General features: G+C 39.4%; 1 long non-coding RNA gene across 2 annotated transcripts in view; it reads right to left on the reverse strand.

Annotated features, from left to right (window-relative positions):
• The window catches only part of LOC132991665 (uncharacterized), a 45,850-nt gene extending 26,973 nt beyond the window's left edge, over positions 1–18,877 (reverse strand). For both annotated transcript variants that reach the window (XR_009676219.1, XR_009676220.1), the window contains exons 1-2: positions 18,711–18,877; positions 8,583–8,676 (exon numbers count right to left, since the gene is read on the reverse strand). This is a non-coding gene — a long non-coding RNA (uncharacterized LOC132991665). The remainder of the gene's footprint in view (positions 1–8,582; positions 8,677–18,710) is intronic.
• Positions 18,878–21,007: the final 2,130 nt, after the last annotated feature.

Consider the following 21,007-nt stretch of genomic DNA (forward strand, 5'->3'; position numbering starts at 1 on the left):
ACTTGATCAGTGGTAGCCCTTCTCTCTCTTAAATGACCATAATGCTCTTTTTATTTGCCCATTTTTCTGAGCTTTTTAACGTTTTAGAAGTTTCATGGCTTTGACAAATACAATATAAAGTGTGACATACATTACGTGAGCAGAGATTTAGAGATTCACAGAAAAAAAAGTATCATCTGCTTACTTTTTTTTGCATATCTGTTCTCTAAAGCTTTATTTTATCTTTGTCCAGACCGTTGCTTAATCTGTAACATGGATCAAATTATTTTCCTCATCTTAACTTATGTTTTTATTTTTAAATCTGTGACAACCTTGTTTATCATGAATACCAATAAAATACATTTGTTGGTATTGTATAATTTTTTTCTGTCTAAACCAAAGTCAGTAGTTTTGCAGGTATTTGATCATTAACCACAGTTTTGTTCTATTGACAAAGAAAAAGGGGTTCTGTCTGGACTGTAGACCAATGGTTACCATAGTGATGCTAGAGGGACTCTCAGGGGATCACTTAAGTTAATGATGAGCTGTTGGTTTGCCAACCTCAGCATCATGAACACAAACAAGCTGGGATATAAAGTTACACTTTGCCGAAAGATTGTTGGCATTGACTTGAATACTCTTTTTCGCATTTTAGAGGCAGTTAGAAGGTGAAGGGACACCTTGAAGGTGATTTTAGACAACAGGGAGGAAGGAGGTACACTGACACTAGGAGGACCAAATCAAACACTTCTCATTTGTCCCATCAGCTTTTAGTTTTCTAAATAAGATGTACTGTTGCCATTTCACTTTCACTGGACTGTTGGACTTTGTGTCTCATATCGCTCTGCTCGCCTATCATGATGACATCTTTCAGAGTTGTATATCCTGGCGTTTGTTAGTATTTATGTCTTTGTGCAATGTTTTTTATGTGTATTGCCTGTGTGGACTTCTGTTGCAAACCAAATTGCCCCTCTGGGACCATACAGATACCAAGCCAATAATTTAGGCTCAATTTTGATTTCAGTAAAATCTTTAGAAAATGACTCCCTGCTGGTGGGTGTGGATCTCTCTGAATTTCCAATCTATGCACCATGCTCGCCCCTGGCATATTTCAATATGTTATCCATATTTAAAGGTATTACGGACAAGATTATAGTTCTCCTCAACATGTTTACTGTTGAAGTTTGTGGTTTCAGTACACAACTTGTTTTTGGAGGGGCAGAGTTGCACTAAAAGATTACTTTTTTCACCAAGATAGGCATGGTTTTACAGCAGCAATAAGAGATGTTTGCGGTTCTTTCCAGGAAGCATTTCAAATGGTCACAAATTTCTAGGTCTCAATGTTCAAACTATTTGTTAGTTTTAGGAAAAGATAATGCATTTTGCTGACATGTGTACCTTCACTGATAATCTACATATACGTATATTCACATTACAGATGTGACAAGGACCAAAAATTAATGAATGTTTTGTTGTTTGGGCGGGCTCCCATGATTTTGTTCATTTGGTGTAAGTTGGTCATAAAACATTTCTACCCTGCTTTTACTCAACATGTTTTATTGATCGGTGGTAAAATCATGTTCTTATCTCACTTTACTTGACCGAGTGTATAATCTTATTTTTATCTGGTTTTTATTTAACTAATTCTTACGATGGGTTACTTTATCTGTGTTTATTTACTGACGGGCTTTTCTCTTTAGCACTGAGCAGCACTGTTGTCACTTTACCATGTTATGTCCTTTGCTGTCGTTTTCTGTGTAAAAAATAGGCCGACTCACGCTGCAAACCAAATCTACCTACGGGTACAAATAAAGTTACCTTACCTTAAACTCAATACAAGCTGTTTTAAGGCAGACTTTTTCTCATCTTGGTTTATCAAGACATGTTTAATATTATTGCAGGTCTTTACACTAGTCTCAAGAAAATTGTGTTGTTCCACGACGTGACCATTGTTAACAACCAATAGGAGCTGTCTCACTAGCACTAAACAGAAAACTGCAAACTAGTAATCACAACCAGGAGCTGAGGGGACTTGCACACTGCCTCCTAGATTGTGGAAAAGGATGAGAAACTGGTGAGTTGGAGTTGTGGGGAGAGCAAGGATGTCTCTTTGACATGTCCTCCTCTTTGTACCATGATAGAACCAAGAATGAAAAAGGTGTACAGAAATAGCTTTGGCTCTTGAAATCCCCGGTGAGTATACTATAGTTAGCTAGCTAGTTAGCCAGCCATAGCAATCTCACCGGGGAAATCCCCAGTCCTCAACTGGGATTTCAGCCCTTGAGATCCACGGTGATATCCCCAGTTCTAACTGGGAATTTGAACTCAATCATTATTTTCTGGAATTCCAAGGACACAGCAATTTTTTCCAGGTTTTTTTCATGGAAAGTAATTGCAGCTCCGCGAAAGCTCTGAGCGTTAAACACATTTAGTTCCGGAAAGTTTTTCACAATAAAAGTCCCTAATTGCCATCTCTGTGATGTGCTTTTATTTTGAAGCAGACGTATGAGGAAGTTGGGTGTTATAAGCTGCTGCAATTTAACACATCTCAGATGTGTGAAAATAAATACTTCAAACCAAACAGATTCAGTTAGAAGCTTCAGTAGCTAAGAGGTAAACAAACAGAGACTAAAACATCTAATATTTAAGCTCATAAAGGCTCATTTTAAAACAATAAATGGATTATCTTTCATCTCAGGTTTAGTTGCAGCTGAATCAGCCTTTGAAGCTGTCTTTGAGACTAACCAGCCTCAGAATAATAAAACTAAAAACACTAAAATACTCTTTACACTGTTTATGATTGAGACAAAGACCCTTTTAGTATTTTCTTCTTCATAAAACAGCTGATTACTTGAATATATAATCATTGATTATTTGTCCATCATTATGTATATTTTGTTTTTGTCAATGGGGTAGAAAAGAAAATGTTTATCTGAAAAGATAAATCTTTTCTTTTAATTAAAAAAACTTTGAGATTAATATCCTCTCGTCCTTTTTTCACGACACACGAGAGATGCATTGTTAAAAAAAGTAACTAAGTAACATTTACTTAAAGTACATTTTACTTAAGTAAAATTTTATCAAAGTAACAATACTTTTACTTGAGTAGAATATATTAGTACTCGTTACACCTCTGATTATAAAATAATAATAATAAAATTACAAAACATAAAAACCTGTGACAGATATACAGTTTCAGACTGAGCGAGTGTACACAACAAAATGTAGTCAAACAAGGTCAATATTGCACAAAGGGACAAGAAAGCCAAAAATAATAGAAGTCTTATGAAGTGACCAACAAGAAAAGGCATTCATGAAGGTATAAGGTCAACTAAGAACTTATAAGTTTCACAAAATCCCAAAAAATAGAAAGATATAGATATACACTAGATATATTTCTGCTCAAAAGGCATCGTTGCAAATTTCTCTCAAATACATGATGGAAAATGATTTGAAAAAGGAAACTAGTTGTAATCTTGCAATTAGTGACCCTGCAAGATCTTTGTAAAACCATAGTCTGTGACTAAAAACTCTGAGTTGATGACACATCATCTTTACATGTGAGAGGTAGTCAGATAAAAGATAAAGATAAAGATAAACTTTATTGATCCATTACAGCAGCTCCAGAAAACAGGAGACGGGAATACAATTATTAAAAATAGAAATAGAAGTTAAAATCAAATCAAACATATTTACATTCAGTTAAATAAAAAAATACAATAATGTAAAGTTACACAGTCAGTACAAAAAAACTACAAAAAAGGTTTTGTTCTTAAAAAAACACATACAGTGTGTAGCATGAGGTGGTGATGCTGTTAAAGAGTGCTAGATGTTAGTCTTCAAAACGCAAAGTGTTGTAGTGTATGAAATGCACAACACAACTAAGTAGACAGATGGGTAGCAAGAGCCACGCCATCACTTGGTTAGTGTTAACCCTAGCTCAAGTGGGGTTGTCAAGGTGAATCCCCCTTTACCTGTGTTTCATTTAGTTAGTCCCACGACACCTCAGGAAGGTCAAGGGGAACACCCCTTCACTGATGTTTCATCTAGTTAGTCCCACGACACCTCAGACAGGCTGGACTGTTAGGCTGGGCGTCCCAGCGCAACAGACCTCCATGCTAGCTCTTAACGCATAACACACACATGACTTCTTTGTGCTGTTGGATCATTAGGTTAAAACTGAGGAAATTAAAAAACCATGCAACATTTTCTGTTGCAAATATTAGAACATAACACAGAGAAGTCAGAAGAGAGACTTTTAAAAAGGGTATGGGAAAGTAAAGCCAAAGGAAGGTGCCCTGTCCAGGGCAAGCACTCACCCCCTGCCAGACCGGCCGTTGATCTTCCTCCCCATGCTCCTTATGGGAAGAGGGGAGGGAAGAGAGTAGAACAAAGTAGATCAATGGTTTTCTCCTACCTTTGATTTGGCCCCCAACTGCTATTTTTTTCTCTTCATCCGGATCGTCTTTTTAACGGCTTCTTTTGACATCCCCTTTCCCACCTTTTGCAAACTCTGTCCCCACTCTCTCCAGCTTTCCCAGTAATGAACCCTCTACATCCCACTTCTGCTGGACAAACCCAAAGTCTCCCTCTTTGCCTTCTATACGGCCAAAACTGTGAACCTAAGTTTCTTCCCTTTATGCTTCCTCTACTGTATCCTCCCAGGGAACCGTGCGTTCTATAAAAATAAACTACCCTCCATACTTGCAGCCCATAAAATTTTGTCAGGCCTCAGGTGAGTTCGAACTATTTCCAGCGGAACAATGATTTTTTTTCTCCCAGATTTACCTGCAATCATTAGCACCCTTTAGGTAGCCTGATTCCTTTTTGCTTAAAAACCTGCCGCCTCTACATTTCTCTCCCTCACAGGCACATTGAATGGCTGCATTCTTTTTCTGAACACATCATGAGCTCACTGGTTCTTTTGTACTTTCAATACCTGCTGCTAAGCTTGTCAAGACCTGGTTATGTCGCCATGTATACTCACTGTGAGACAGACTAATCTTACAGCCTGACAGAATATGCCTCAGAGTTTCTGTACCTCTATACAATGGGGACAATGGGGACAATGGGGTCTCCCTCTACCAAACGCCTTAGGATCTGGGGTGATGGCAGCGTTTATTTGCAGGGTGAATCACTCAGAAGCTGCAGGGCTTATAAGTGGTACTGTACACTGATTACTCCCTGAGTTTGCTGCAGTGTTGGATGCTTTGCAAGGGAAGCGCTGCAGGAAGACAAATGTAGAAGTCAATGGTGTCAAATCTGACATGAAATAACATTTCTGAAGGCATTTTATGAGGAACTTCTCTTGGAGGGCCTGTTCGAGATGATTTGTGATTTCAGATGGTGCCCAGGAAAAGACAAAGGTTTTTAATAAAGCCCTTGTGGATTAACATCATGGCCTCAGTTTTACCTCGTCATTAATGTTTCTATTGCTTCTGTGTGAGAAAAAAGTTCTTCTGTGTACAGTACAGTATAGACAGTATAGAGCGTCTTTTCATGTCATTTATTTAGTGAAGTACTGTGAGCTAAGAACATGAAAGCAGTCATATGAAAGCTAAACAATACAATCGTGAAAAAGTGACAAGAAGTTCTTAATGAAGTCAGCTAGAAGTCACAGTCCTTCTTAGAGCGCGTGGCGATATAATCTCAAAGTGGCCGTTGGTTCAGGGGTTCCTCAGCTTCAACAAACTGACTGTTGACCCTCAGCGAGTGGGTTCAAAGCTCCTCTATGTATTTCCAGGATGTCTGCTGAAAATGTGACTGCCTACTTAGTGTCAGATGAAAATTAATAGACACAGATGTACTCCACGGATTAGGATAATCACAGAGCCCATGGGGCAGTGTGGAAAGAAAACCACAGTCTAAATATCTCATTAATTCAAATTCAGGGAGGTCACAGCAAGGTTTTTGCCTTTCCTGGCGCTGACATTTTAATCAGAAGTCCGCCCAAGTCTCCATTAATAGAGTAATGGAGATTATGATAGCAGGAATCGTGTAATAATAGCTTTTCACATTTTGAGGGAGGTTTTTACCACTGCTATTCTCATTGGAACCCACCTGTGAGATATGCGAACAATGATCGCTGCTGATACTGAGGAGAGTTTTTTTTTTTTTTTTCTCCAATCTGCCTGTCGCAGCAAGATATGTACCTCCTGTAGATTTGAGTACCATTTCTGCAACATTGAATTTATAGCCCCAGGTCCTGCTAAATGAAACACTTAAATACATTTGAGCTGCAAAGGAGGTGTCAATTGATTCAAATATCCAGCACATACGGAACATTTTTATTTTGATCTCGTCTTTTGAAGGTGTTTTTTTCCCTACATGCCATAATTTCCAACCTGTCAAATATGGCAGCTTGGCTGTATGATGATCCCCTGTTGCACCAATGTGGAATGTGCAGGGCTCTGAGGTCAAGGTTTCAATAGTAAAACTACAATGTCTGGGTAAACCATGAACTGTATACTAGACAGTGTCGGACAGCTTCCTTAATGATGATGATAATGACGCCAGAATATCATGGAGTGGATGTTGCCAATTTGCAACCAGAGTCTGCATAGCAGGGATCGGCTGGAAGAGACGTTGTATTGACGTCATGGTGCTTCTGTTATTTGAAAACAAACATTCAACAAAATTACAAAAGTCCCACTGCAGAAAAGATAGATAGACAAATAGACTCACAGCACATTTGAAACGGAGCAGAGCGTAATGACGCTGCTGGCATGCGCCGGAGACAAATTGGGGCACTCGCTGTGGACAAAAAGGAGCATTGACTGGAGTGGCAGCGAACGGGGCGGAGTGCCTGACACACCAGGGAGGGCACGGAGTATGTGAAAGTTGGGAGTTAACATTTTAAGTTGACTGAATTTGGGTTGATAAGTTTAGATACATTTGTTTGCATTAAAATAAATGTTCCTAGTCAAATTAACTTGAATGTATAATCACATTTCCTATTTACTTGTTTTTCGTCAAAACAGTGATTCCTTTTCATTCATGGCTGAACTGGGATGCAAACCAGTGAGCTCCTGGCTGTAATGGCTAAGCAGTGACCCCTGGCCTAGATTCTTCATGTCATCTCTTAAATTATAAGTTATCCTATTCACTCGTACTTTTAATTTCAATTCAATCATTTTGTAAGTTGTAAAACTTAGTATTGGTAAAAGGAGTTGAGAAAACAAAAAGAGAAAAAAATGGCCGATATTGAGCAGGAGAACAGCACTCAGTATCCCACTTTCATGCAGTGCTACTTTCTGATAACAGCAAAGAGGTTGATGACATAATGTGTTGCAACACAGAGCATGAGAGGAATGTGGAAAGACTTCAGTGAGATTGAGGTATTCATTTGTGGTGAAGTTCACAGTCTCAAAGCTAATTAGCGAGGCCTGTGTAATGAAGGCGGCAACTAATGGGAACACATTCAAAGGTGTATAACTGTAACTGAAAGAGGCCCAGTAATGCATTCAGCCATTCTCTACCATCTGCTACAGCATGATCAATACTTCAATACATAAATAAGTCTCTTCAACAGCTTGAAATCAATGGGAATCGGGTGAAATTCTGCTTCATGGAGGATAAACTGTGAAGATAAATGCAAGGTGTAGTGTTGGTGTGGTGTGTGCTCACATGCATGCACAACATGTGTGTTTTTAATTAGCAACATTAAACACACTCATGTTGACTTTGTGAATTGAACCCTAATGTGCATAAAGGAGAAAACGTGTCCTGACACACACAAATGGAGCCAGAGCAGATAAGGAGGAGATTAGAATAAAATTCATTCCTGTTATCAGGTCTGGATTATCCCAGCGGGATTCTTGGGGGCAGACCCTCACGCTGTGCTCAATCATCATTCCACTCCCTGAATGAACGGGGAATGTGTACCTTATCCAGCTCACTCTACTGTCATTTTATCCTCCAAGGCTTGTTCTGATATCCTCTAATCCATGATCACCTTGGTGCGCCTTATTCATTCTAGTGCAATTATCTGATTCATTTTTAGGGACTTAGTATCTTGTGCTTTCATTGTATTACCAAAGGTGATTCTTTGAATATTAAGATTCCTAAAATTGTATTTCCTGCTTCATGTAGACTTCACTTTGTGTGAATGGCTAAAAGCTTTAAAGGTATAAAACTGTACAGCATTTTATTTACTGCACTGATTTGTATTATTGTAATTGAATAAATCTTATAGTTTATCCAAGGATATGACATAGACTTTGCATTTCATGTGGCCCTCAGGTATGTATCCATGTGATAAACAAGAAAAAAAATCTCTGACACTCTTACAGATATAGAGCTTCATCCTGCAGGGGAAGAACACATGAAGTAGTCTGGCCCTATATAATAATAATATAGTAAGGCTGAGCTGAATTACTAACCAAGGACAGAAAAACAACAAACACAATAAAAAACAGGAGGGGTAGGAAACTAACTAAATAATTATTCATTCTGTGATGTTTTCATATAAAACTAACAAATTGTAAACATCTTTATGTCATGGCACAACCCTGGAATTATTGTTGTCTAGGGCTTCCAGGCGTCTGCCGACCAGGGCATGATTGCTTGTGGCTGCCAACTAAGGTAAGGGAGACAGACCTTACCTGTTGCAGCCTCATTTCGGCACGCCGTTGCGTCGCTCTCTGCACCAGCTCACTCTGCTCGGTTCCAAGGCGTTCTCCTCCGTGCATTATTATACTGTAACACAAACATGCGATAATAACTCAAAAGACTTTGTTTCAAAGAAAAACAGTGTGTCGTCCAAACTCACATGAAGCATCTCCCAGTCCCAAACATTTGTCCTCTCGTGCACACCTGCCTGCCTCTGCTAATCAAAACGACAGTTTCCCAGCCATTGGTCGTACGACCAGGCAGGAAGGCCCACCCCCTTATTAGCTTTACAGCCATGCAATGCCACCTATTAGGGACAACACAAACCAACAAACAGAACAAGCACTTAATGAAATGTTTTTTTTCCTTTGATAAAATCCCTGTGTGAACTACCTGTTGAGAACTATTAACGCTTCAAACCAGAGTTGCAGCTAGTGAAGCTACTGACTGTATATGAAGGCAAACAACCCGTCTCCACCTCCTTCCACCAAACAAAGTAGAGCAAAATTCCCGCCACGACAGGCACTGACATATTGCACTAGTGATGTCATTTGAAGTCAAGACACATATGCAGTAGTGATCTGGCCAGTGGAGCTACAAAATTGATGTTGCTCTCCTTGCATTGGCTACCATCGCACACATTTTACTTATCAATAAAACAGCACAGTCATTTGAGTCGACAGAATGACTTCTTGGGTATGTTTAAAGCAGATACGTTGTTATGGAGAGTTAAATGGTTCTTGTGTTATTTTATTCTTTTGCTATTCCTCTTCTGCTCCTGTAAAGGCTTCAGCAGAACCACCAATCATGATGTCTGTTTTTTTGCATTAAATAACTATTTCAAACTGAATTTCTCAAAAAAGTAAAGAAAAAAAAGAGTTTGAAAACTATCAGTGTGAAAGTACGTTCCAGGAAAATTAATTTTAATTTTAAGGGGGACATATTTAGAGAAATCCACTTTGACAGTGTTTTTGACCATATATTGAGACTGAGTGTTTACCAACCCACAAAATGTGAAATAAAGGAAGAATGTGCAACATTTTACTCATAAATACAGCATCAGATATATCCTCTGTAAATGTCTCTGAGTCATGACTATCTACAATGATTGAGAAGCCTGAGTCACGCCAGCTGTGTTGTTGTCAGAGCCGTGTTTACTAATGATGTGGATTCCCTTGTTGTTGTTGATATGTTGATGATGAAGAAATTCGCCATTGACACTGACTTGCTTACACAATGATCATTTTATTGACAAACAAGATACAGCATCTCCAGGCTCGCCATGGTTCGGCCTGGCGGAAGACCCAAAGCCAAAAGTGATCTCCCCCGAACATAGGATGAGAGTCTTATTTATGGACAGACACTACATCGGAACATCTGCTTGTCGTTATGGGACTTCAAAAACATCATGTAACACATCCATATTTGGCAATTCTCTTACACAACACCTTAAGGTAAACATTCAACTAGAGGGGACTGCTATATCACCTCAGATACAAATTATTTCCAGATGTGTGCATTATGCAATTTAAAGGATCAGTATATATATCTTATTTCAGATACCTCACTAACAATGTAATGGATTATACGCTAACAACGTAATGCTCCCTGCATTCCATACTGTTTTTTTCCCTTTTTTATTCATAGAATTTTCCAACTCAAACAGTGCCCTTGTTTCTACGGAGACTGAACCAACGTTTTATGGATTTTATTACAAACTTCCTGTGAGAGCTAAAGTAATGGATCAATATCTCCATCAGAATAAGAGCATCTATTTGGCTGTAATGGAAGGCAGGTGACTTCTCTATCTCTAACCAGCCAATAGTTCTATATTTGACAGAACCAATCCCTCTGATGAAAAAGAAGTCGGTCGGACCACTTTGAGGTTCCTACAGGAAATCCTTAACTATCTTGTTGAACTGCTTAAACATTGACATGGGAAAATGTACAGGCACAGAATTAATGTAATAAATCTTGGCAAATAACATGATTTAAAAGAAATGTATTTTCCCCAACATTCAACATTTCCCACTCTTGAAGCTAGTGTTATTATCATTCATGAAGAACTTTTTACATTAACTTGAGGCTGGGAAATGGAACCATGATTCTAAACGTCTACGCACCAGCAGACATATTTTAATTCAAACAAAGAAACTGTGGCTCAGAGGTAGAGTCGGTTGTCTATCATCCGGAAGGTCAGGGGTTTGATCCCCAGCCCCTGCAGCCACCTGTACGATGTGTCCTTGCGCAAGACAACTCCAAGTTGCTCCCGCTGCTTCAGTGTGACATATAAGTGTGTATCAATGGCATTGGTTAATACTGATGGACACTTTAGATAGCAGCCTCTGCGTTCAGACAAACAACCAGCAGTGAGTTATACCACATATTCTTACTGCCAGGGTCTCTTTAAGGGACTCAGCTTTTCAGCCAGAAATGGAGAGTGATACTGTGTTTTATATATGGTGTCATTGGTGTATTTCTGTCAATAGAAATTCTATAATAAGTCATAAGTTTACATAAAACAGCTTAACTTGAATAAAACCTTTACTGGATTGCTGCCAGTGTCTAAGTTCTCTTAGCTTATAAACACAGCGAGCTGATGAAATCCCTCTGGAGGTAAATTACATCTTAGATTTTTTTCTTCTTCTATTGGCTGCCTCCTAGACACAAAAACCAGACTCATTGTTTCCAGCCTTGGCAGTGACTGTGCCTCTAACAACAGGTCACTGTCAAGGATTCTAACGGTTCATCTGCCAGAGGCTCCATTTAAACTCTCTAAAGAAGATTATTTTATGGCATTCAGCAGCAAAATGAATGACTCATTAAAGCTCAGCTGGAGACAGGAGCCGAGAACATTTATAAGTCTTTGCATTGTCTGAGGTTATTGATTAAAAGTGTCAAAATCTGAGAGAAGATAGTCATTTGAACAGTACATTCATATCAAAAGAACCTGATGCTATATTTAAGAGGTGAGCAGAAATAGAGATGAGAGATGATATGTCGGCTATTCATAGAGAAGCGCTACAGTAGCCTGTCGGGATGAGAAATAAGGAATATAATAGCTCCTAAACTGAGAAGCCTATAACATTTCACTCCCAAAAGTTGTAAATTATTGATGTCATGATGTACAATGTAATTTAACAGCCCCCTTGAAAAGCTATCTGTTCATGACAAGGTGCAATGTCAAACAAAGTTATGAGACAGGTGGGATTTAACTTTGGTATCCCCATAAGATAAGACATACCAAGTAGAGAGTACATGAGAACATGTCGATATACATGTCTGTAGCATTTTTTTTTTTTTTTAAATGGTCAAGAAGCCACAAAGAACAGGATGCATCACTGTGGTTATCATTTTCATTGTGGGAAAGCTGGAGTCACAAAAGGGGATAAGACTTGAAGCTGTTTGTTTGTTGTACTTTCTTTCACCCACAGATTCCACAGCAAAACCAAGGCGTGTAGCAGTCCGTCTCCGCCTTGGTTTTGCTCTGTACGACGGCCAGTGCCCTAACAGACCGTCTTTTTTTCTGGAGCTCCCATGGACTCCGGGGTTTACAAGTTCACCACGGGATCACAGGAATGAAGAGAAGAACTTGCAAGCAACAGGTTATTTTGCCTTTTCAAGGTTGATGTGTTGTTAAATGGTTACCTGTTTTGACTTAATGTCGATAAAATGATGGGGTATACAATCAAGAGTCTGTACATGGTGTTTAATTTTGAAACTGACCAGCTGCTCTACATGTTTACTACATCTGACTTCCTGTCCGGGTCGATCCACTCTTTTTGGCTTGATGATTGCTGGGCTCTCTCTTGAGAATAAAGACCCGATGGCGCTTCTCAGACACACAGGAGATTGACCGGGAGGTGCATGCTGTGGAAACATGATCATTGACTAGAGAGGGCGCATTCAGATCCTGTGCCATGTTCCTGTTGGATGTACATCACTTTGTCTATTGTATTCCAAAACTCCCTTTCTCCCCAAATCGGAAGTGATTAAAGGTTGTTTTTCCCCTTGGAACACATTTCACAAGGCTATAGGTAGACGATAAACTTTTCTGTGCAATAGTAAATTGATTTATCTTATGGTTGTGTGAGAGAGGTTAAACATGGCCACGGTTAGACACTGGAACCATTGGATTAATTCCCAGTGGAAGATTCATATTAATATTACATTTCATTGAAATCCAGCCATTTATTTTTCAGGATACAGAAATGTTTTGGAAAGCAAAACATCATGTGAAATTTCTGAGCATTACCAAATCCAATAAAACTGACTGAGTACTGGACAGGCAGTTTTAAGGGACCCCCACACAACCATCTTAGATGCCCCTTGGTTAATATGAGTCCAGTTATCACGACTAACCAATGGTTCAGACACAACTGATTTTACCCGACCTAAAGGCCTCTGAATCTTCTAATTAGCTCCACAACCAGAAACGTGGTAAAACTAAGATAAATATTGGCGATGCTTTTAAGAAATGTGGAGAGGTTAGATGCAGAGCTGGTTAAACAATGAAGCTTCCATGTCCACGCCATGGCAACCCATGTGTGCATCCACCCTAGCGAGGAGGGGGAGGGGGGAGACGGCTCTCTTCGATGTTTTGAATTTGGACTGCAGTACCCATTATATACGCAGCGTGTCACAGTTACATATTGCTTAGTTAAACTCAATTGTTTTATTTAAGCACTTTGATTGTCTTGTTGCTGAAATGTGCTATATTAATTAACTTGACTTATTGCGAAGGCAAACCAACCACAAACAAGAAAATATATTTGATTCCGTATGAGCCCTGGTACAGGTACGCTGTGCTTTGTGGTTTACACTGATATCCTAAGTGGCCACATGGTGTGTCAGAATGGGAAATTGCTCACTCCTAAGCAAGGCACATACTTTGATATTGATTGCAGCCTATCGTCACTTTTTCAAGGAGATTAGCTAAATTACCCTCCCCGTAATTGGGACTTGCACTTAAGTAGAACTCCTCTGTGAGGGAAGATTTAAAATTCCATTAGTGTCAGTGACAGCTCGGCAGTGGGTTTAAGACGGGTCTCGTCTGATCAGCGTCCAAAATGTTCAAGGTAATTAATGATGAAAAAATTAGCCTGCCACAGCAGCGTGATTGATACGGGTGACTCTGATTAGAGAGCATTGCCCATTTGAACGGCCCTTGCAGTTATACATTGTTGGAAAATCTTTATCCCTTTCCTCTCTATTCAAAGAAATGATGACAGGTATTATAATTTTCCTTTACAGTCTAATTTCATTATAGTACCTGAGTCATCGTATGATTTTGACTTCTTTATATTCTTCTCACTCTCTTCACTATGATGTCGTATAGTTTGAGCTGATTGAATCAGGAATATTTCACCTTCAATTCTGTATTAATTGGCAACATTTTTCTTATTTATTGTAGCTTTCAGACAAATCAGAAATTACTCTTTAAATACATAAAAAGCGGTGTTAAATAATGGATTTTGTAATGCAGGTAAAAAGGATTTAAAATCAATTGATTTTAATATAAAAAAAATCGTATTCATTTTCTAAGTTTTCTTATTATTTCTATTAGTCTGCACGAAGTAGAGAAATTGATAGGACTGTAACCCCCAATTTCCACATACTCCTTGTTCGCCAGCACCATGCATTAGGCTGTAGTTCTCTACCACTCTAGTCAATGATTGTGTTTCCACAGCGAGCGCTGTGGTCCATCTCCAGAGTGGGCCAGCAGTGCCACTACGTTCTGCTTCGTTTCAAATACGCTGCAAGTCTATTTTTGACGATCTCCCTTTAGACATTCAGTCCAAAATTGATTTTGTTCTAATCTCTCTGAAGTAATTCATATCTTATCTTGTGTGGGGAGTGGCTTCTACATGAATTGTACTCTTGCAATGCCTCTACTTACAGTGTCCCTGGCCAATTTCTCTACCCCCATGTGGGAGCAGGACTAACAGTTGAATGGGGAGGTATTATTGTGAATGAAACATGTTAATCCTAAAAATGCTGAAGGAAGCACCATCTCGTCAGTATGAACACAGAGCTGAGAACAACAAGCCCAGAGGGAGTTTGAATTGACTTAAAAAGGTATTACTCACAGATATATTTAGTAAGAAAATATTTGATATCAGCTTCATTCATGTTTAAAATGTTGCATATTGTAACAGACTGTTGTGTGTTTGTTACTGTAATTTTTGAGATCGAGATGTCCCTTGAGGATTACCATAGCTGCCGTAAAGCGTTGTTGTGGTTCTCCGGCTCGCTGTGCATGTGTGTATTGAATAAAGTTGAAGCTGTAGCTGAAGAAGCTCCCAGTGTTTTAAGTCCGACGAACCCAGAAAGCTGAGTTACACATTATGTCTAGAACTATAATTGACAGAATAAAAAAAAAAAGACTTAGGAAACCTTTCTGAACATCTGCACTTGCAAGTCAACAGCTTAAGTTTACGACTAACAGCAGAGCACCAAAAATAACTAATACATCTTCAGGAGGGACAAAAGAAGAATCTTTACAGCACAGTGTGTGTCTGTTACAGTGAACTGGAGCGGGGGGCTGAGCCAGTGGACACTGTGCACCTATTGATTGATTATGGACCATCTCTCCGCAAAAAGAAATAAAAAAAGAAACAACCCAAACACGAGGCCTCCCATAGAAGATAAGGGTCCTACGAAACAGTAAGCTCCATGTTAAGAGAGGGGCTGTTCTGTTTATACTCCAGTAGGTCGATGTTATTTTGCCTCTGCTGATGGGCACCTTTTGTCCACACTGCTGACTGTCTTGTGTGTGGCTGTCGCGTTAGTGTTTGTATCACTGTGCACATGGCATGAAACCTGTGGCCATGTGTGTGTAAATCTAAGATTGACTCAGAATTGGATTTATTCGAGAGGACTAGCTGCTCACCGATCACCACCCGACAAGCTGAATATCGGCTGATTCTGGTCACCCGTCTGTTGTTTGATGCACCTCTATAGCTTACTTGCACACGTTTAGCAATCGGCCTTCCCACTTTTTTTTTAAAGGGTTATTTTGGGGGCTTTTATGCATTTATTATAGAGATAGGACAGTGGATAGAGGGGTAAATCAGGAGAGAGAGGGGGGGGGAATGACATGCAGCAGTGGAGCCACAGGTGGGATTTGAACCAGCGCTGCTCGCTTTGAGGACTGTAGCATCTGTAAATTGTATGTGCAAACTAACTACTAGTCCTATCCTTTAAAAAAAAAAAAAAAAAAAGATATTCTATCTTTATAGCATGCCTTGTTGTAAAGGAGAAAAGGAAAGCAACACAAAGTTTCAAAGATATAAATTCATGCCTTGAATTTACTCAGTTTGTATTCAATGTACCCGTCACACCACCAACAGTGACAAAATCTCCGTCCATCCGCCTTATTCGCTACCACAAGCGGACAAGTTCTCATCTGCTGCTTTCTTTCACACTTCACTTGCCATGTTCTTCATTGAGCAGGACCTCTGACTCATCAGAGCCCCATACCAGCAAGAGAAATGTTATGCAAATGTTCCTTTGGTCTTTGAAAAGAGGGTAGGAGGAGAAGAATATATGAGCGGAGCCACAATCCACTCCGTGCACTAGTTCTCTTTTTAAAAAGGGCACACTACTTCTTGGACAAGGCTAAAATAAAATGTCTTTAGCTAAATGGATATGAATTTCAGTGGAGGGAAATACCAACAGAGCAAAAAGGTGAGGCAAAAAACAGAAAAGGTTCAATCAACCCAAGATATAGGAGCTGTGCAGTAAGAGTAATGAATTTAATAAATAATAGATGTATTTTTCTTGAAAGGCTACTCAATGGCCCTGCTGGTGAAGTCAGTGTCACTGGGTGACCCGTTTTAACATTAACCCAGTCACAACTCCACTCTGTCATCAATAAAATATTGACTGTAAAAGCAAACTACATGGTGAGATATTCACAGGATGAGTGCTTGACATGGGACAAGGTCACAATGGTAGCAGGCAAAGCAAGTCCACACATCCCTCTCCCCAGCAGTACCAAGAGATTGTTTTGGATGTGTTAGCTTCTTACACTTTCTCTAAGGATGACAACATCCACACTGCGCAGGAAAAACACTTACTGTATACCTACCAATAATCACCAACTTCAATAATAGAGCTGTTTGCATACACTTGTGACCTGTGTTGTCGGAGGGACACCATAAGGCCCCTTGCCATCATAGACTAAGAGCCTTGATGAATCTACCGAGTGGTAGATACAGCACCACTCCGGAAACTGGGCCTCCAATCCAGAGCCAAACCTTGGACAAAAAGTGAACTGGTAATCAGGTTTTAAAAATGACTCTCATGGATGGAGTCTCAATGACATCACACATTGGTTTCTGAAGTAGTGTGTTAAAGCTGAATGTTGACTCTGTCTAACTTTTCATCAATAGGCTTGGCCTTCATAAATTCCAAACAAGGAATTGTACAAAAATGAACCCCCCAATCAGTTTTTACCAACATAAAAAAATAGATATTGAGACCAGCCTTTTATTTACCAGGCTGTAAACACATTTATTCCAGCTATATACATAGGAATATTATTATAGGATCTAATGGGGGCTCCTTGGCTTTTGCAGCCAGCCTTTAAGTGGACATTCAAGGAACTAGATTTGTGTACTTTCTGCTTTGGCTTCATTGAGAACACTCCTACATAAAGCCAGCAGGGATTGGCATCGAGTTTGGTTCCTGTTGATGCAAGCCCTCACGTCCAGGCAGAGACCTGAAACTGCAGACAGAACCTTCTTCCTGAAAAGTAGAACATTCTGTTATTCCTGCCTGGATGTGTTTCAGAAGATGAGGTAATAAAAAAAAAAGTGAAGTAATAAGCCACAAACACAAATACTTATGTCATGTATTACTTTGTCATGTAATTTAACTGCATGTAATGTTCCAGTAAATATTGTTTTTTGATTCATTTTTTCATGCCATTGGCATCCAGGCACTTGAGTTGCAACAGGAAAATGGAGAAAGAGGTGACTCACTCACTTTTTTAGTTTTTTTTTTTTTTTTTTATGAAGATACATGATGGACACTGATCCAAAATACATCATTTGGATGTGGACAGGTAATGCAATATGAAAAGCCTCAGATTTTTCTCACATATCCCCCAACTGACGACACACCTATTTTTCTGAGAGTTATATCTCAGTAAAAAAAAAAACATGAATTGTATTACCTCTTTACCCTGTTACAAACTCCATCCAATCCATTATGGAGAAATATTCATAAAAGGTCTAGACTTTTTTTATGTAATGTCAAAGTACAGGTGGGAACAGTGAAAACGAGTATTGCTATTATAGAGAAGCACAATGTTTCATGATTTAGAAAACTGGCTGCATGAGTCAAAGGTAGTTTAGGTTCTTTTGGGTCTACATTCATTTGAAAGTGAATCTCGGTTCATTTTACCCACTGTCTTCTATTACTACCTACTCACTACTTCAGTGACATTGGTACACATAAAAATGGGCACAAGTCTTTGAAGGCGAGTCCTAGTCAAGTCTCAAGTCTTTGAGGGCGAGTCCTCGTTAAGTCTTTAGTCTTTGAGGGTAGTGCAAGTCTAAATCAAGTAAACCTGTAACCTAGACCTATAACCGCCTTTAATAGTTAATGAGGTATTTCTCACTTTTTACAAACATTAGCCTCAAACATTTACTGACTTAATTAGGATTTTTGCTTTCATCAATTTATGATTGTATAACAATCAGCTTAATTTTAAAGCATTAGTTATAATATTTAATTCAAATCGACTGAAATGAATGATAAAACCTGGTTAGGAACTTAAACAAGAAGGGATTTGGTAGAGAAAAAGGGAGCAAGCCCTGTTAGCATGTGAATGATTTAAAAAGACAACAGGAGAAAATTAAATGTACGCTTTACCCCCAATTTAATCCCCAATAACAACTAAAAAAACCTAGAATTGAAAAAACATATTGTCCACCTTGAATGTCCCATTTCCAATCCTGGGAATGTTCTTGTTATCCATATACTGTCGTTCCAATTGAAGGGTCTCAAAAAGTCAGAAAGGTTATCCAAGCAAACAAAAATATGGAAAGCAATGCATTGCGAAAAAACACAAAAAGAGGCAAAAAAAAATGTATCAAATTAATGGCACTCACCGGTCCTGCAATTGAGGTCTCGTCATGACCGGCCCTCAGAATCCTGAATTGTCCTCCTAAACATGTACTCTTCTCATGTGGAGGAGGAAACTGCGTAAAAAAGACACCAAGGTGCCTGTTTCTTCTCCAAGAAAACTAGCCTTCCAGCAGCCCTCCTCTGCCCTAAAAAAAACCCCCACAAACATTTCTCCCTCTCCCTTTGTTCTCCCCAGGCCACGCCCCCTACACACCTGTGTCTACCTGGCTGAGGCAGGTCACATGACCAGGCTGATTGCAGAATTAACATGACCCCACACAGAAACAAGACATACAGGGACATAGACATCACACAGTGATTTAACTTTGCAAGGAATTAATTTTTATTAAATCACCTTAATATAAAAATACGGCTGTCTCCTCCCTAACCATTGTAGCCATGTCACAATTGTTATCAATTCAAGTTTAAGTGAAATTTCAAGCGGAAGCTCCTTCCACTGCATCCACATTTTTATTTAACAATGCAAGAGGACACGATGAACTATTATTACCCTTTTGGCTATTCAGACTTGTACGCCAATTTCCACCTTATTTCTCCCTTCTATATTCAACCTATTAACAAATGAGACCACTGTCTATGTTTACAGCTGCTAAAAATGCACGTAAAGACAGTTTCTATTCATTTCTGTCTCAAATCCAGTCTGAATTCAGCTGATTTGACTGACACAGATGGAAGCTAATTGTCATACCCCTTGTGGAAACAGGGCTAAGGATCTGTCCTATCAACGAGAATGACTTTGAAAGTCTTATTTAACTATTCATCTTAAAAATGTCCCTGCAGATTAGACTACTGTATTAAAAAGTAAACACATTCCTGGAAATGTAAAACGATAGAGAAGCGGAGGATAGGATGGAAAGGTCAGCTATTAATTGCTTTCTCCCTTGGGACGCAACTGCCAAGGTCATTCAGCACCACGGCCCTGAGAATTTCTCACCTCTGAGGCAAATGAGCACCGTGTCATCTTACATCTGGAAGCGATGCCTTTTATTTTCTGACACTCTGAGCAAAGCAGTACATCGATGCACCTTCAACGGATCTGCTGAAAGACTGCTGAATGCAAGATTAAATTCAAAAGAGAACTAAACATGATGAACGAGGATCCATGCTCAACAAATACTTTTTAAAGCATTTTTTCCAAATTAAAGCTGCCAGCAAGCATTAAACAGGCCACTATATCTCTACACGCATTTGGGAATGCTGCAGCTGAATTTGTGTGTGCTTAGGGCTCTGTATTAAAAAGTTAAATGTCACTACAAAACTTGCAAATCATAAGTAATGTTCCTGCAAGTGTTGACCAAGAAGCCGTCCCCCATGTTGAAAAAAGCCTGTCTGCAAAAGCCAAAGAATCCCCATTAGGTACCATGTTTAACTGTTGACTCTTACAGCAGAAATGAACGTGTTTACAACCTGGTTCAAAACAGGAATTTTGTAACAATATCTCACTCTTCAATAGTAAAGGCGACAGTTCTTCACCAATAAAACATGAGACCGGGGTTTGATTTTTGCTTTTTATAAATCCTCATAGGGCTTTCACACTTGCAAGAAAACTCCTGATATTTTCCAGGAGGAGTTGTTTGTGCAAACACAAACAGCCAACATTTTCACTCAGACGTTACCAGAGTTTTTCCTGCCAGCTCCCTAGATTTTTGTGAGCTGTGTGAGAACGCAGCAGGATATTATCCGGAGAATTCACCTCGAGCCAGTGGGAGAGGGTGGTGACGTTTCTATCCTTTGACTGGAGTCAGAGCAACGACACGATCACTACGATCTCTCTGCACATAATCAAACTGCTGCATTATGTTGTGTTCTCTGCTCTTTTGTTAATTTTGTGATCCCATCAAACTACATGTAGCATTGATAGGAAGGCAAATATTCTCATTATAGCATCGTATAGCCGACCCCACTACATCCACATCATTTTTTTTAAAGTCACGTCCAACCACAAGGAGGCCCCCGCCCCAGGAGTGCATATGTGAAGACTGCTTAAGAGTCACTCATGAATTTGCATACTTAGGGGTGAGGTTGAGATGGCTGTCAGGTGGGCACATTGCCCCCCTCAGCTCTACCTCTTAAACTACTCTCTAGATCAATCAGAAGTTAGCTTTAGACAGCATTTCAAACATACTGACCCCCATTGTTGGCCTTCATAAGACCTCTTCAGTAGCCAACAGGTGAAGTCACTGACTCTCTTTAGTGTCAACATGCGGTCCCTTGTTTGGAGAAGCTAGCCAGAGTATGACACGGATGCTAAGCCATGTAC

The sequence above is a fragment of the Labrus mixtus genome, chromosome 16 (assembly GCF_963584025.1).
Source record: "Labrus mixtus chromosome 16, fLabMix1.1, whole genome shotgun sequence".
Lineage (NCBI taxonomy): Eukaryota > Metazoa > Chordata > Actinopteri > Labriformes > Labridae > Labrus > Labrus mixtus.